This window comes from Balaenoptera physalus (genome assembly GCF_965194825.1).
Source record: "Balaenoptera physalus genome assembly, chromosome: 19".
NCBI lineage: Eukaryota > Metazoa > Chordata > Mammalia > Artiodactyla > Balaenopteridae > Balaenoptera > Balaenoptera physalus.
Genome location: NC_138900.1, coordinates 63706163 through 63724078, shown reverse-complemented (window position 1 = coordinate 63724078; position 17916 = coordinate 63706163). Strand labels below are relative to the sequence as shown.

Below are 17916 nucleotides of genomic sequence, written 5' to 3'. Positions count from 1 at the left end.
TCATCCCTTCACAAACCTGTTCAGACCATCCCCTACTGCCAGGCTCTTAGCTGATGGAGGGCAAGTAGGATTCTCAGGCTGCTTCTCAGAAGTTCTCAGCCTACTTAGGAAGGCAGACCCAACCTCACCCATTTGATCAGGCACCGATTCAATAATCCAGCATTTAGGGGCTATTGTGTACCTGCACCATGCTGGATATTGGGAGAGAGATGAGCTAGACGTGGTCCCTGCCCTCCAGGAGCTCTGGGTCCCGTGGAGAAGGAGCAAACTGCATGGCATGTGTCACAACGTCACTGCGTGCAGGACCCAGTGGGGGCAAATGTCAGTCTACCTGGATGACTCCGGGAAGACTCCCAAGGAGGTGATGTAGAGCCAGGACTGTGGAATACAGAGGAGCCAGGCCCGGGGGAGGAGGGTGGAGACAGACAGTCTAGAAGAGGGGCAGTTGCATAATATCTGTGGCTCCTGGTTCGGGCTGAAGGGAGGACATGTAATCACAGCCAGCGTGCTGTTGGCTGGGTGGGGGGGGGTGGTGGGACATACCCACGGAGGTGGCCCCGTGTCCCACCCTCCCGTGGGAAGCCCTTAGTGTGGGGTGCAGGCTCCCTGGGCCACGTATGTCACCCTCTCTCATCTCTGAAAGGGCAAAATGGCACACACCTGGCAGGTGGTTATGGAGGAATTATCTGGTGCTGAGTGAGACTTACTGGGATCAGCAGGGCTGCCAAGTGGGCTTGCACAGGTTGTGCAGAGGTCCTGGGGGCGCCAGTCACACCGCTGCAGATTTGAAGAGGCTCGTGGCAGAGGGTGGGCACCCTTTTTGAGCCCCTTCCAAAGCTGTCGGATGGACTAGCAATGGTGCTGTCCACGGGGGCTGTTATCGCAGGTGGGGTCCCGCCCTGAGAACTGCCTGGGGGAGGCGGCTTCGGTACCCCCACACATGATCCCCACAGCCGACAGCAGTTCATCAGAGCCCAGAGAATCACGCTCTTCCTTGGGTCTTTGGGTCAAACCGGGCAGTGGACAGAGCATGGGGCGCGGGAAAGTGGGAGGATTTCAGTGCATAGAAGGGTTGGCGCAGAGATTTACGGAAAGCAATTCACATGGCGAATTTCTACTCTCCGATCGACTTCCGGGAGCCCTGGACAAATGGCCCTGCTTTCTGAACCTCATTTCTTACAAGTCAGAACAGGAGAAGAATGCCCACCGTCATGCCCATCAAGTAAGACCGAATTCTCAGCCACAACCCTGCACCCATGAAACCCCACCTTCCCGAGGTTATTGTATCAATCTCTATGTTTTGTTAAGGTTTTAAATCTTTCATACGCTTGTTTTAATTAAAAAAAAAAAATTCTATTTACTCTTCAGAGCCTGGCGAGCATCATGGGATATGGTAACTTACCAAAACAAACAAACAAACAAACGAAAACCAACAACAAAAAAGCTTTTGGGCTTCCCTGGTGGCGCAGTGGTTGAGAATCTGCCTGCCAATGCAGGGGACACGGGTTCGAGCCCTGGTCTGGGAAGATCCCACATGCCGCGGAGCAGCTGGGCCCGTGAGCCACAACTACTGAGCCTGCGCGTCTGGAGCCTGTGCTCCGCAACAAGAGAGGCCACGATAGTGAGAGGCCCACGCACCGCGATGAAGAGTGGCCCCCGCTTGCCGCAGCTAGAGAAAGCCCTCGCACAGAAACGAAGACCCAACACAGCCAAAAAATAAATAAAAATTTAAAAAAATAAAAATTATAAAAAATTATAAAAAAAAAAGCTTTTCTCCCTTGATGAACTGTCCACTTTTTTCCCAGCATTGAACTTTCGGTCTTAGCTCTCAGGAACCTCTGTGCTCTGTTTCGTGCTCAGTTAACGCTAAGCTTCACCTTATCAGGCTGTATCAGTTACCAACCTCCCGTCTGCGAGCAGCAGAAACTGACTGGTTATTTTAAACAGAAAGGGAATTTGGTGGAAGGATGTCAGGTCTGCCAGGACTATGCAAGGGGAGGGAGGGAGACCAGTCCTTCTCAACTTCCCCAGTGGGAGTGGGATGGGCTCCCGGACCACCCATCTATCCATCCAGCAGAGGGTTGCTGAGTGGGAGGAGCTGGGGGCGGGGCAGTGGTGGTGGGAGGAAGTGTCAGGTAAAGGCTACAGGTGTTCTCTGTAACCAGGTGTTTTAGGGTAAACACCTCCTCCCACTTCGTTAGAGTTTTTCTCAGCGTCTTGCTTGGGTTCTCCCAAACCCAAAGATTTGAACGCATGTTGTTTGAGAGGTGACCCCAGGAAACGCTGGCAGAGGGGAACGAGGCAGGGCTGGGAAGGGGGGCATCTGGTCCTCCCTGATGGGGGCTGACCGTGTTCCTGCAGTTGAAAGAGAGCCCTCGATGGGGAGTCAGGTGTTCGTGGGAAGCAGCTTTCTGCAGAGGAGGGGATGCTGAGGGTCAGGGGGCTGGAGACACTGCCACGTCTGCTACCCTGGGCTTTATATGTACACTGCAAACATTTTCACACCCCATATTCCATGTGTTGATAAGTCTGCTCTGTCCCGCTCCTTTGCATAATATAAGTTATGAGCTCCACAGACCTTTCTTTTCCCTTCGTGCCAATCGCTGTGCTGCTGGCGAAAGAAATGTCAGCAAGATCAGGAAGAGGAAACGTTTTGTCTTCAACAGCTCTGGAGAATGAGATCCTATTGTACCCCACGGAATCGTCCTTGCAACTGTTAGGATTTTTACCTGGTTGAACGGAAATGAAACAGTCTTAGAGGACCACAGAACACAAAGGTACTGCTTAATGAATGATTACCAGGTGAACCCCCTTGGAACCACCAGCCGGGCTCCGCCATGTGCCCCCTCCAACGACAACCACCCCCCTCCCCACAGATGTACCCATTCTCCTGACTTACGGTCATATGTTCATCACTTCCTATGTCCTGTACAGTTCTTTAACCAACACGTTTCCCATCTGCATTTGTTTCCTAGGGCTGCCATGACAGACAGTCACAAACGTAGTGGCAACACAAATAGATTCTCTTAGGGTTCTCTTACAGGTCAGATGTCTGAAACAGCCCTACCGAACTAAACTCAAAGTGTCTGCAGGGCTGCATTCCTTCTGGAGGTGCTGGGAAGAATCCATTCTCTTATCTTTTCCAGCTTCTAGAAGCCACCCACATTCCTTGGCTTATGACCCCTCTCTCCAACTTCAAAACCAGCAATGCTGGTTGGGTCTTTCTCATGCTGCTTCACCCTGCTTTCAACCCCCCTGCCACCCTCTTATAAGGACCTTGTCACCACACTGGGCCCACCTGGACCATCCAGGATCATCTCCCATCTCAAGATCCTCAACTCAGTCACACACCTGCAAAGGCCCTTTTGCCAGGTCAGGTCATATATTTACAGGTTCTGGGGCTTAGGACGTGGATACCTTTGAGAGGCCATTATTCTGCCCACTGCTCCATCCATCTTTTTCCCCTCCACCCCTTCCATTTTATCTGTTGAGACACCCTGGCCGTCTGACCTGTAGCATTCCCCACAGTCTGGATTTTGCTGGTTGCACACTCCAGGTGCAGTGCTGCATGGCCCTCTTTCCTGGGAATTTCCTGCAAACTGGCAGTGGGATCCAGAGGTTGGATCAGGTTAAGGCTCCAACCCTTTGGTCTTGTGTGTTTCCATCAGGAGGCTCCTTGTGGCCGGTGGTCTCTTTTTGTGACGTCAGTATCACTAATGTTCAATATCCAGATCCACTCATTCCCTGGGGGTTGCAAAACTGTGATATTCCAATCCTATCAATTGCCTTTTAATGTATTAGTTGGGATACTTTCATCAGGAGACGCTTCCTCTCATCTATCCATAGTTTGTTACCAATGGAAACAGGAAGGCAGAATCACTGCTTGATTCCCTCCCTTGACCGGTTTCAAGATAACAAGCCAGTTCCTATCATCCTCTGAAGGAGATCCACTAGTTTTTAAAAACATCCCTGTGAACTCATGAATGTAAACGTAGATGGGTTTCAATCCAATGCAATATTATCCTTCCTGAAGCTCCCATGGTCATGTCTTTGACCACGGGGAGCCTTTTCAACCTGGCTTCAGAGTTCTTTTAGCATAATCCCAGGAATCTCTCTTTGACAGTTCCTTTGCCATTTGGGAAAACAAAATATTCCAGCCTTCTCTTGTACATTTCCAGCCCTGGAATCAGCTATGTCTCTGAGAAACCCTGCTTTTTTAATTTTCAAAAAAATGGGAAATGGCATTTCAAGACCACAATCTGTGTGTTAGGCTACAGAGGTGGCCACTTTTTCTAGGACTTTTAAGGGGGCAGGGTTGGCTAATGTCAGTGTATTTTCAAAATGAGTTCACACTGTGACCGTCTCCCAAGTCTGCCGGTGGATGGTGGTCTCACGTCATGACTTGTCCTGATCACATTATTTGATTGGCAGCTCTATCCCCTCAAAGGTTAAAACCTATGACTCTTCTGTCCCATGCCTGCAGGTAAAAGAAACAAGGTTTCTATCCCTCTGTTAGATTTTTCATGTAAACCAAGGGTTTGAGAGCCTGTGACCTATTTAAATGAACAATTCTTAACTGAAGTTGCAGAGCCTTGGGGACAACCAAACCTGGGGCAATTGTCTCATCAGTGTTAGCTCGGAACCCGGCCACGACCTCCTGCTCCCCCTGCACCCCCTGCCTTCCTGGTGTCCAGGGCTCCCCGTGCTCCTTGACTGTTCCTGCCTCCTGTCTCCCCACCGGGGCCCTGGGGGAGAGGAACCTTCCTGAGGCTCCCAGATGCATCACAGCTCTTGCAGCTCAGAGGCCCCCCCTCCCGTCTTCCCCCCGGGACTCTGGGGAGCCCATCGCCCTGGGCAACCGTGAGCTCCTCCCGTACCATCTCTGGCCATGGCAGTGTCTTGCAGTCTCCCTGCCTCAGGGGCACTCCCTGCTCTTGCCAGCAGCCCCCAAATCTCCTTCCCGTTCTCTCCCGGGAGGCCCCCCCGCGCCGGCCCTGCCCGTGAGAAGCAGGCTCCCGTGGACGTGTTTCGAGCTCACTCGCAAGCATCTTACGATGGTGTGTAGGTTGGGCTATACTTCCCTTGGCTCTGCCACCCCTGTTTGGTCAGAACAGCTGGTCCTTCCGTAATACCCGCTGTGCACCAGGAACCATTCTAAGCACTTAACTAGTTTCTCTGCACAGCCGGACTAGGAGGCTGGTGCCGTCATCCACGTATTTTATGGAGGAGGAAACTCTGGCTCAGGGTCACCTCGGGAGCGGGTGGACTCACTGGGCTCCTGAGTCGGCTGGAAGGCAACGCTGCTTAAGACCAACCCCTCAGCATCCTTTGGGGAAGGAGCCAGAAGCTGCATAAATAAGAAATCAACAATGCAAGAAGGGAAACACCTCCCTGGGCCGTCATCCTTCTCAGGAGCAGCAGTTCTGGAGTTCCAGATGGCATCAGAGTCACCGGGAGGGCATGCTGAAACACAGACTGCTGGGACTGACAAGGGCTTAATCTCCAAAATGTACAGACAGCTCATACCACTCAACAACAAAAAAACAAACAACCCAATCGAAAAATGGCAGAAGACCTAAACAGAAGACATACAGGTGGCCAATAGGCACACGAAAAGATGCTCAACATCACTAATTAGTAGAGAAATGCAAATCAAAACTACAGTGAGGTATCACTTCACACCAGTCAGTGTGGCCATCATCACAAAGTCTACAAATAACAAATGCTGGACAGGGTGTGGAGAAAAGGGAACCCCACTACACTGCTGGTGGGAAGGTAAGCTGGTGCAGCCACTATGGAACACAGTAAGGAGGTTCCTTAAAAACTGAAGATAGAATTACCATATGATCCAGCAATCCCACTCCTGGGCATATATCCAGAGAAAACTATAATTCAGAAAGATACATGCACCCCTATGTTCATAGCAGCACTACTCACAATAGCCAAGACGTGGAAACAAACGAAATGTCCATTGACAGATGAATGGATAAAGACGATGTGGTATATATATATACAGTGGAATACTACTCAGCCATGAAAAAGAATGAAATAATGCCATTTTCAGCAACATGGATGGACCTAGAGATTATCATACTAAGTGAAGTAAGTCAGACAGAGAAAGACAAATAGCATATGATGTCACTTATATGTGGAATCTAAAATATGACACAAATGAACTTATCTACATAACAGAAACAGACTCACAGACATAGAGAACAGACTTGTGGTTGCCAAGGGGGAGGAGGGTGAAGGAGGGATGGAGTGGGAGTTTGGGATTAGTGGATGCAAACTATTATATACAGCATGGATAAACAACAAGGTCCTACTGTATAGCACAGGCAACTATATTCAATATCCTGTGATAAACCATAACAGAAAAGAATATTGAAAAAGAATGTATATATATATATATACATATATATGTATGTATAACTGAATCACTTTGCTGTACAGCAGAAATTAACACAACATTGTAAATCAACTATGCTTCCATAAGAAATAATAAAATTAAAAAAAAAAAACCCACACACAGACTGCTGGGCCCAACCCCAGAGTTCCTCACTCGTTAGGGCTGGGGTGGCCTGAGAACCTGCATTTCTAATGAGTTCCCTGGTAATTCTGATGCTGTGGGCCTGAGGAACCCCCTTTGGAAACTGCTGCTCTAGTGAACTTGCCTGCCGGGGAAGAACAGGACTTGGCTGGGACCGTGCTCCCTCCCAGGGCACGTGGTGTCGTGGTTCCACCTCGAACTTTCCCGTCCAGGTGGCCCTGTGATAATGACCTTATGATTATGTTAAAAAACATACTTGTCTGTTAGAGATGCATTCGGAAGCATTCACAGGTGATGTATACGATGTCTGGGATTTACTTTAAAATACTCCAGATTCTACCTCTGCACGAAGTTGAGGGTCTAGATGAAGCAATGGTAGCTGGCTGAGTCGTCCAAAGACGTTCCTTCTACCACTGTCTACGCCTTGTTTACATTTGAAAGTGTTAATGATAAGCCTTTTGATTTCAGGTAGGAAGAAAGCTCTGGCTCCCCACTTAGTAACTGTTTGATCTTGAGCTAGAAACTTGCAATATCTGAGCCTTGATTCTTTCTGCTCTCAATGCAGGTGGTGGCATCTTCCCAACCTGGATGTCGAGGACACAGTGGATGTTAGATGTTAGCACTCACCTTGGCATATAACCCATGAGACCTCAATCCCCTCAATTTACTCTGCTCTCGCGCATTCTCCAGCCTGGCCAGGGCAGCGCCTAATGGGCAGGGGACTCGCTCATCTCAAGGCACCTGTTCAACAAGTTCCTGGGCTGAGCGTGGAACTTTCCAGAAGCCTGCCCACTTGGGATCAGGCGGTGTGGATGTGGAATGTGGGGTGGGGAGGCCACGAGTGTGTTCCCAGGACGTGAGGCTTCCGGGCGGTCACAGGCAGGACGGCCTCCCCACAGTGTGGCTTAGACCTGCCAGGGGTTTCTTTAGGTAGCCACTGGGTCTGAGGCAGGAAATCCCTGGCATCCAGTTCAAAGGTGGTTCCAGTGGCTTCCATGGGGCCTTCAGCTTGCCAAACCGTCTCCATCAAGGCGTGTTTTGGTTGGTGTTCTGTATTGTTTTGGTTTTGGTTTGGTTTTGATTGCAAAAAAAAATTAAAAACCCGTTTGTGCTAGCCCAGGGCAAAGTCAGGGGCAACTGGCGACTGGGAACCACTGAGCTGTTTCCTTGAACCTCAGTACAGGAAGGGGAGGGCGGCCAAGTCTCATATCAGTTGGAAGCAAGTCCTGGAAAGCTGTCCAGAACCTGTTGGCTTCTCTCTCTCTTTCTCTCCTCTTCCTTCTCCTCCTCCTCCTCTCCCTCTGGCTCTTTCTCCCGTCCCTCTTCCTCATGGACAAGGTAGGCAGTGGCCTCCACACAGCCCCAAGCCCCATCCCCCTATCCGTACCACTAGCAGAGCCAGCTGATGTTTGCCCAGCATTTTCAGTGTGCCAGGTGTTGGGCGAAAAGCTTCACCACCAGGATTTCATGTAATCCCACAGCAGCCATGCGGGAAGGTGCTGCTTTCATCCTTCCGACTTCCAAAGAAGGAACTGAAGCATCAAGGGGTTCAAGAAGTTACCTGAGGCCACGCTGCTGAGAGGAAGCTCCTGAGCTAGGCTCCTAGTCACGGCCATGCTACCTTCCGACGTCAAAAAGACTCAAGAGCATTGGGGGGAGGAATCTGACAGGCTTAGCTTGAGTCAGGTGACCTGTTTCTCCACCAATCAGGTGTGGTCAAGGAGGCTGGTCTCAGAGCATCAACATGGCAACCCCCAGGCCCAACATTAGAGAACCGTTGTCAGGTGGGGCGGTGAGCCTGGCACCTGATCTCACTTCCGTTCCTTTCTTCCTTCCTGAGGAGCCTTCCACGGACGCAGATCCCTGCTGCGTTTGTCTTCCCACTTATGGAGTTAGATGAGGCCTGAGTTCAAATCCTGCCTCTGCCATTTTCCTGATGGTCGTCTCTTGGGCGAATGACTTCACCTCTCTGAACCACAGTGATTTCATCTGTAAATGCAGACCGTAAGACTGGCCTTCTTGGGGAGAAGCAAACGAGATCATAACCCAGGTAAACCCTTCAGTGGCTTCCCATTGTTTTCACGGTCAAGTTCAAACTCAAGATGTCAACTGGCTGGCACCCGCTTAACTTTCTACCCCGCATCCTCCCACTCCCAGAGTGCCCCCCTTCTCCAGCCATGCCCAGCTGTGCCTCTGCACATACCGTTCCCTCTGCCTCGAATGCCTTTCCTCTTCTCCCCCAATGTAAGTTAGCTAACTTGCTCCTCAGCGGGTTGAATTGTTTCCCCCCCAAAAAGTTCTGTATGCGTCCTAACTCCAGAACCTGTGTATGTGACCTTATTTGGAAATAGAGTCTTTGCTGTTGTACTTCAATTAAGGATCTTGAGATGAGATGGTCCTGGGTTTAGGGTGGGTCCTAAATCCAATAAGTGTCCTTATAAACCAAAGGAGAGGGAAATCTGGGACACACAGACACAGAGGGGAAGGCCATGGGACGATGAAGACAGATGGCAGTGATGGGTCTGTAAGATGAGGAATGGCACAGGTTACTGGCCACCCCCAGAAACTGGACAGGGGCATGGGACAGCCTCTGGAAGGAGCCAAGCCTACTGACACCCTGACGTGGACCTCTGGTCTCCAGAGCTGGGAGAGGCTACATTTCTGTTGTTTATGGTAATCTGTATGGTAGTTACAGAAAACTCGTACTTGTGAACTTAGCTCAGAAGCCCCTCCTCTGGGAAGCCCTCCCTGACCTCTCAGCCTGCACAGATGCCCAGAGCCTACATAAGCTTTATCCTAGCCCTTTCCACCGTGCCTGTGATCACCCACACACCAGTGTCTCCCCCTCCAACCCCTTCCAGAGGAATCCACACTCCACAGACCTCCAAGCTGTCGACAACAGATGATTCTCGGATGGTGGAATTTCAGGCAGCAGCCTGCAGGCGCCCACAGGGAGAAGTCTGTCTGGAGCTGGGTGCCACCAGCGCCTCACCTGAGGGCCTGCTCACCTCTTCCCAGGTGGAAGCACGCAGAGGCCTTCCCTGGGGTCATAAGATAAAGTCTGTCCGGCACTATGTCCCCTGGAAGGGTGCCCCTCTGCCTTCCCTTTACACTGCCTTGCTGATCTCTGTGAGATGGTCTACAAAAAGATCTGGGGTCGGGAAGATAGTTAATCCTGGCAACTCTGATGGAAACTGGCCCCAGGGAAGACGGTGGCTATGTCAGCCAGCCCAAGGGACAGAGAGACTGTTTAATTAAGTTTGTTCTTATGGAGAAGCTGCCCCTGTGGGTGAGATTCCTGTCCTCAGCCAAGTGCCCCCAGGGTCCAGCTGCTTTTCAGGCACCTTGGAGGAGGCCGGGCTGACTTGCCCAACTGTTTCCTGGCTTCCTGGGGCCCTGCTTACCCTCTGGAGGGACGTAGCTCTCTCAGAGGCTGGGCATCCCCCCCCTCAGCCCCCCACAGCTGTGGGACGGTCCCCAGACAGCCAAAGAGGTGGCCATGGCCTCTGTGATCTCTTCAATATGGGAGGCTTTGTGTGTGTGGCAAGAGAGAAAACTCCAGACTGGGGATTCGGGGGAGTGGGGTTGGCCTCTTGCACTTCCTGGGAGAGTGGGGAAATGGCCAGTTCCAAGCTAGGTGACCCTGGGTGAATCGCTTCTCCCCTCCCAGGTTCCTCTGTGGAACTAGAGGAAACCCACATGCTCTGTGGATGGTGCCATTGCCAGCTTCCTGGTGGCAGTACTGCGCTGTAGTTACACAAGGTGTTACCATGGGGGAGGTGGGCCTCTCTGGACTTTTCCTCACATGTTCTGTGAATTTACTATTATTTTAAATTTAAAATTTTTGGGGGGGTTGCCGTGCTGCGTGGCACGCGGGATCTTAGTTCTCCAACCAGGGATCGAACCCACGCCCCCTGCAATGGAAGCGCAGAGTCTTAACCGCTGGACCGCCAGGGAAGTCCCTTAAAAATGTTTTAAAATTATTTTCAAAAAAGAAAAATAAAAACAGGTAGATGACCATAGTAAGAAATAGAATCTGACCTCAACAACTAATGGCAAAAAAAAAAAAAAGGGCAGCCGCATTCTTTCCTTCCTACAGTCTTTTCCAGAAAGTCTTCCTATAATGTGTACTTCCTGGGAGACTGACAACTATGTAATATCTCTCTGTTCTGAATGGCTGCAGATATAAGAACGTCATAATCAAGTCAACTATTTCATCCAAAACTCAACACCTAGATGTGTTCTTTTTATCTTTTTAATTAATTAATTAATTTTATTTTTGGCTGTGTTGGGTCTTCGTTGCTGCACGCGGGCTTTCTCTAGCTGCGGCGAGCGGCGGCTACTCTTCGTTGCGGTGCGTGGGCTTCTCACTGCGGTGGCTTCTCTTGTTGCGGAGCACGGGCTCTAGGCACACGGGCTTCCGTAGTTGTGGCACGTGGGCTCAGTAGTTGTGGCTCGCGGGCTCTAGAGCGCAGGCTCAGTACTTGTGGCGCACGGGCTTAGTTGCTCCGCGGCATGTGGGATCTTCCCAGATCAGGGCTCGAACCTGCATCCCCTGCACTGGCAGGCGGATTCTTAACCACTGCGCCACCAGGGAAGTCCCTAGATGTCTTCTTAAACCACACAAATTAAAGGCTTTTTCTCGCTGATTTAAAAGAAAAAGACAAAGGTCGAACCTCCCAAGGAGTCAGATCTGGAATTAGTTTACTTGGGTCTGTATCTTCACTCTGCCATTTACTGGCTCTGTGATCCTTGCTAAGTGACTATTTCTCCATGCCTCAGTTTCCCTCATCTGTAAAATGGGTGTCAAGAGTCTCTTCCTCATGGGTTGGAAGAGCTCGGATGAGTGGCTGGTTTCTGTAAAGGGCTTCCAGAGGCGCCTGGCACGTGATCCGCTCTCAGAAGGTGCTGGCGACCACGTTAAGGTTGCCACGAGAGCAGTGAAATAATACAGGGCAAGGGCTGAGTGGAGGGAGATCCCTGTAAGAACTGACTGTCCCCCATGGCTGCCTGGCTGTGTGTGACCTTGGGCAAGTCGCGAGACACTGTGGGGTCTTTGCTGCCCTCCCCTGTGGAATGAGAGGTGGAATCTAGGAGACTGTCTGCCCAGCCCCACGTGCGCGTTTTCCTGGGACCCCCTCCTGGCTCGGCATCCCCACCCTCACCCCCATGGCCATTGCTGATGGGGGACCTGCCGGTTCTTCCTCCCTGCTTCCCATGGCCTCAGTCGATGGGCCCAGATGTGGGTGCCTTCCCCAGGGTGTCACAGGGGAGGCGTCCCATTCACGGGGAGTGTGCGCTGGATGGAGCTCTAGTGGCCTGGGGCCACTCTCATGTCCCGAGGAGACAGTGGCTCTGCCCAGAGAAAATGGAGAGATGTGGGGGACTCCATCCCTGGTTCCCGCTGTCCCTGAAGCCCAGGTGTGGTCCTGTCCTCCCAAGCTGTGGCCGCTCACTTCTGCCTTAGAGACGATAACAACAATAGCAGCGATTGCTTATAGAACCCATGCTATGAGCCAGACATGGTTCTGAGAACTGCACATATTTCCACACTTTTACTTCTCATCACAGCCCGGAGTATCATCACCCCCTTTTGCAGATGGGGAAACCGAGGCACAGTGACTTACTTGTGCAAGATCACACACTAGCGAGTGGCAGGGCCGGGACTTGAACCCCATCAGCCTAGCACCAAAGCGGTGCCCCCATCCACGCCTCCTGTCTCTCCTGGCGGCCCTCTTTGCCCCAGCTGCTCGGCCGGGATCCTGTCATTGCCAGCAGCACAGCGGACCTCTAGCCCCTGAGGGTCCTTCAACTCCGGTCCAGTGCACTGTCTGCCTTCCTTCTGCCTCTTCACCCTGAGGACCCAGGACAGGCCTTTCCGGGTTTCCCACCTGTTTTCACAACTCTCATCTCCTTCATGCTGCAGCAGGTGTGGCAGGCGTCATCCCGTTCCATCGTGGTAGAAACTGAGTCTCAGAGAGGCTAAGCTCTGTGTCCAGGGGCACACAGCTGCGACCACCACCGGAACACGGCTCCAAGTCCAGAGGTCTCTCACGTCCCGGACCACAGGACCTCTGCTCACACTTTAGCTCAGGTGAGCAGCCCTGACACCCGGTTTCCAAATCAATCAGGTCCAAGGAAGGGCTTTGCCAGCTCCCAAGGGGACAGTGCTCTGGGCTCAAAGCCAAGAAACACAGCTGAGCTCCGGGTACGTACCCCAGTGCCTGCAATCACCCATTCATCTGTGTGTCTTCCTCCAGAATAAGGACCCAGGGCAGGGACATAAGGGGGAAAGCTGGGGAGGGCAGGGTGGAGGTTCCACCAGGAAAGGGGCTTGCAAGCCCATCCCTGGGGCCGCGTGATGGAGGGGCAGAGCCCTGGAGCCAGAAGGCGGTGGTTCCAATCCCCACTAGACCATAAACGCCATGCAGGCAGGGACCGTTTCTGGGCTGTTCCCCTCTGTGCCTCAGATGGAAACTAAGACAGGCAGCATATATCATAATAACCCAAGCAGAACATTATATATAATTAAAAGATACAAAGCACTGCCAACTAAGCTGCTATGATGCTTTCACCTTTCTATTGTAAACTTAGTAAAGACCTCTTGCAGATTTATTTAGACATAGATTTTAATCATGCCTCATTCTTGCACATACATCAGAAAGAAAATGTAAGTGAGATAAATGGGATAAGGTCTTTCCTAGAAGGTCATCTCGCTTGGATCCAACCCTTCCGAATCACTTTTCCACTCAGAGTTGCCAGGGTCCAAGTTTTTCTGCCAACGTGGCCTCTGAATCCCCAAGATTCTGATGACGCAGAATTTCCCAGAAGGCGGTTCCTTGGTTTTTCCTGGAAGTTTCCACTGAGTTGCTTACACCCAGCCTGCATATTTAAATGTGCTCACGTGCAGGCAATGACGCCTGGTGGTCACGACTAGGACACTTCCCAGCTTCGGGGACGTGGAAAGGTGAAAAAAAACGTGCATCTTGCATTCGCCAAGAAAAGGTGGTTCGTGCTTGGTAAATATTTCTTGATAGATGGAATGTATGAATGAGTGAATGAGTACCCGATGAGTGAGTGGGAAAGTTAATTAATTACCCTGAACCTAAGGGAAATGCACCAATGAAACTTACTGATGGATGAAGTGAGATAGAGTCTCGGTATTTGGGCTTAAACAGAGGTGCTCAGCTGGGGGCCCATGGACTCTTGGGCCAAGGTAATAATAATAAAGAATGATAACCATACCCGCTGACTGCTCTCTATACACCATCTCTCATAATCCTCCCTGGCAACTCTGAAAGGCAGTTACCCTTATCGCACCCATTTCACAGAGGAAGAAACTGAGGCTCAGCGAGGGCAAGTGCCTTGCCCAGGATCAGAACCCAGGTTGACCAGCCTCTACTCTCTCCACCCCACCTAGTGGACAGCCCCCCAGAAGTGGGGGTGAGCTCCGCCCTGTCCCCAGGGCCCTCTGCGGATCCGTACACCAGCAGTGGCCCCTTCTGGGCCTCAACGGCTGGAGGGAATGTGCTTGGATGGGTCTCTGGAGCCCGAGCTGTGAGCAGGTCAGACCAGTTTGGAATCCAGACCCTGGCACTTACAGGCTGTGTGACTTCGGGTGAGTCCTTTCAGATTTCTGACACCCAAGTCTCTGCTGGTTGTAATTGTTTACCCCTGCCACGTATGGCCAGCCATGAAGGGGACAGTCCCTTAGACCTCTGGTCCTCAGCCCTGATGGTCTGGCTGCTCATTCCCGCCACCTCCCTGGGAGGGAGCTTCAGCCAGCTGCAGGCTCAGATCCCGTCCAGACCAGTGAGATGGACCCTCCAGCACAGACAGATGGGGCGCTGGGGATTTCATGGGTGACCCACGCTGTGACCCCTGAAATCACGTGTATAAATTCCACAACATGCCTGGCATGGATTGACATAAACCTCAGTATCTGAGATGGAAACAGATTTGTCTCTGGTCGGACCTGCCATTCTTGGATAAAGGCGTCTTCCTTTTCCATCAACGGGAAGGTCAAAACCTCCCCCAGCCAGTGTGACAAAGGCACACTTTACACAACTTTGACATGAATCGCTTGACTGTTCTTCTCTCATGTTGCATACACAAAAACAAAGCAAAAACAAAGAAACCATCAAAATAATTCTTGAGCAATGTGAACACACGGATGCTCAGAAACGACCAAAAAAAAAAAAAAAAAAAGGCCCATCGGTCATCAATCTCCACTTTAAATTGGACTTGGCATGTTTTCCAAGAGAGTCTGGATGTTATCTGGAGAAGAAGTGTGGATGTGTGGGCCGGGGGAGGGCCGTGAGGGGCGGGGCAGGGGTGAGGAGAGATGCTTGTTTTTAAAATACGGGTACTCAGGAGTCTTCGCACAAGCCCATCTTGGAATTTGAAAGGTCAAGTCCTGCCAAATGTTTGGTCATCGATCCATATCAGTCACCAATGGGGCTGTCTTACATGCCCAATGAACTGAATCACTTCCCCCAAAAGCCGTTGGATGTGTGCGTCCATTTTGATGCAGTCACTGTTGAGATTTGGATTGTGTAACAGATGCCCCCAGGGCTCTGCCCGTGTCCTCTTGGGTCCCCTCCCTGGCAGGGGGTGGGCTGCCCCCGGAACTGACAAGCGCTCCTCCGAGGGACAGCCCTTACCCCACCACTGAGCGGGGCTCGGCTCCCTTGCCTTCTGAAGGGGCCAGCGCCACAGTGGGACTCGAACCCACTTACATCATTTGCAAAATGAACATGCGGGCCCCTTGCTCAACTCTGTTAAACCAAGCACGGGGCCCTTCTGAGCACCTGTATAGGTGCCGCCCCTGGAGCTGGTCCTGGTGGGACACAGGCTGCCTCTGGGACCCCCAGGGGGTCTCGCCAAAGTTACCCTCCTCGGGACCGTCTTACATCACCTGGTAGGACCTCTTTCTCTTCCTGCCCCACTGCCCCACCCCTCTGCTAGTTCTTCCCAGGAACCTTCCTAATAAATCGCTTCCTAATAAATCAAATCCTCCGCCCTGTGCTTCAGAGGGACCCACACGGACACGGTACACGTGTGGCCCAGACAGCGCAGGGGTCCAGAAGCAGAGCTGAGCTGACACCTCACCCCAGTCACACCCATCCCCCTCCCACTCCCAGGACTCTACGGCTTCAGCACCTCCAATTTAAGATCATCAGGTGCTAACACTATGAATCACGCATGAGTAGGTAAGTTCACGTCCAATTTATGATGAGCAAACGTATCTTGAGAACATTTGGGATGGGTACATGCCTCCAAGAGTCAAACCTGGAAGAAATCTGTACCAACGAAGACACTGACCTCTGTCTTAGAAAGGGGCTTCACAAAGCTCACAAAGGCAGTGACTTCTTCCCACGGGAGATCTGGGGAGCTGCAAGGTCAAGGGGACTGCTAGGCGGGCCTCATTTCCAGGACGATAAAACAGGGACCCGGAGCTGGCGAGTGGCTCCCACGAAGTCACCCTGCCAGGTGCGGCCACCCAGGGGTTGAGAGCCAGGGGTCCTGTCTCCAAGCATCTCTGGGGTCATGCTCTGTTGAGCTGGGCATGACCTCTGGGGGTCAAATCATTTTTTACCCAACGGTTTCTGAGGCTTAGCAGAAAGTGGAGGAATGTTCTTCCAGGTTGGCTGAAAGGGAAGCAAAGAGGGAACGAATATGAACCGCTGCTTGGGTTCATAGGAACCCAAGAACATGGGGTCAAAAGCGTGTGTCATCCACTTCCTCCTCGCCCACCGGAAACGCCAGAAAGATGCCAGTTTCCACTAAGACTAAATTCTTAACTCACTGCTAAGTCTCTCTAGGTTCCATCTTCCTCTTCCCTTCCTACCTGATTCTGTGTGGATCGTTCTTACAACCTTGGTTGTACGAGAATCTTTTTGCCGGTTTCCAGTTTGTTTTCAGTGAGCGTTGCTCCACGTGGAGATGTATTTTTGATGCATTCGTGGGAGGAGGTGGGCTCTGTGTTCTCCTCCTCTGCCATCTTGTCTCCCCTCCCATATTACTTAGTTCCTAACGCATCCCTCCCCATCACTCCCATTATATAGATGAGGAGACTGAGGCTTGGAGAGTGGAAGTCATTTGCCTAAGGTCACCTTGTGGTGGAGCAGGAATTTAAACCCAGTTCTGGCCGGCTGGTTCTTAAGAGCCATCCCAAATCATCTCTCACTGTCCCCTTCTTTCCCACTGGCCCCAGCACGTCCCTGTGTAAGGTTCACAGACTCAGGTGGGTCAGACCCACTCCAAGGACTGTTCCTGTCATCAGCAGGTAATAGACATGTTGGCATCAATCCCCATGGACTCTAGATTTTCCTGCAGGACTCACACCTGAGTATTCTGAATCTCAAACCTGATGTTTGCCTTTCAAGGGCATTGCGGTGGGTGGGGGAATCGTCCGCTTTCAAGGGCTTTTGTTTACCATGCATAGGCTTGAGCTTTCACAGCGCTGGGTGGGTGTTCAGGTTTTACTGGCCAAGACCCCTGGACCTTTGCATCCACCTGCATCTCACCTTGAAGAGCATCTGAGAGCAGAGCCTGTGCCTTCCTTACCTGGTCACCTCTGATGCCAGCCTTCCCCACCATCATTCTGTTCCCACCCCAGTGGCCTCCCTGGGGTTCCTCAAAGCAAGATCTTTCCTGCCTCGGGACTTTTGCCCTTCCCGCTCCCTCTGCCTGGGTGCCCGTGTCAGGTCTTGGCTCAGATATCACCTGCTCACAGCGGCCTTCCTTCCTGGCCCCCATCTGAAGCAGCTCCCTCCTTGCCTGGCTACCCCGCATCACATCACCTGTCTGTCCAGCTTCCTTCACGACACTATTGCAGGCTGGGCCTTTCTTGCTGACTTACTGGTTGCCCGGTTTAGTCTCCTACTAGGATGTAAGCCCCCGAGAGCAGGAGCCCTGATTTATCCACGGCGTCCCCCCAGCACCACGCCTGCACACACTGGAGATTTCCATGAATGACTGCTGAACCTCTGGGCACCACGTTCATGCCTGAGAGTTGGCCCTGGATAGCACCGCGTGGCAGAGGGAGGGAGACAGAGGGACCAACTTCATGGGACAGAGGAGGGCTTGTCTGTCTGTTCACGGAGGCATGAAGGCAAAGGAATGTGTAAGTTACAACCTAGTCTGGTCCTTGGATTTAGGGCCACGGGCTATAGAAACTTCCACTTCTGAGCACGCCCAAAGCTCTCGTATGTTCACTTTGAAATTATAAAGGAATTTTCAAATTACCCGCAGGTAAAGCCCTACTCTTGCCCTCCCACTGTTCAACTTCAATGATGAAAGCTACCTTGGACACCTGGCTGCCCAAAGCCACCTGCTGTCACTGACGCATCCCGCCTCCCACT

General features: G+C 51.7%; 1 protein-coding gene and 2 long non-coding RNA genes across 5 annotated transcripts in view; 1 reads left to right on the top strand and 2 right to left on the bottom strand.

The window, feature by feature from the left end:
* Positions 1-1345: 1345 nt before the first annotated feature.
* On the bottom strand, positions 1346-8180 carry LOC309649029. The gene is made up of 2 exons (XR_014256916.1): positions 8112-8180; positions 1346-2729 (listed from the first exon to the last, which is right to left on the bottom strand). It is a non-coding gene; the product is annotated as an uncharacterized lncRNA (long non-coding RNA).
* LOC309649026 lies at positions 5006-17913 on the top strand. Of its 3 annotated transcripts, none has more exons than XR_014256911.1 (5): positions 5006-8600; positions 12480-12644; positions 13461-15762; positions 17431-17678; positions 17807-17913. It is a non-coding gene; the product is annotated as an uncharacterized lncRNA (long non-coding RNA). The 3 variants fall into 3 exon arrangements; XR_014256912.1 differs by having other exon boundaries at positions 12477-12644; XR_014256913.1 differs by lacking the exons at positions 5006-8600; positions 12480-12644 and having other exon boundaries at positions 12660-15762.
* The window catches only part of WFDC1 (WAP four-disulfide core domain 1), a 28032-nt gene continuing 25879 nt past the window's right edge, over positions 15764-17916 (bottom strand). The window contains exon 7 of the mRNA XM_082438452.1: positions 15764-16200. The gene's annotated coding sequence lies outside the window, so the exon portion shown is untranslated. The remainder of the gene's footprint in view (positions 16201-17916) is intronic.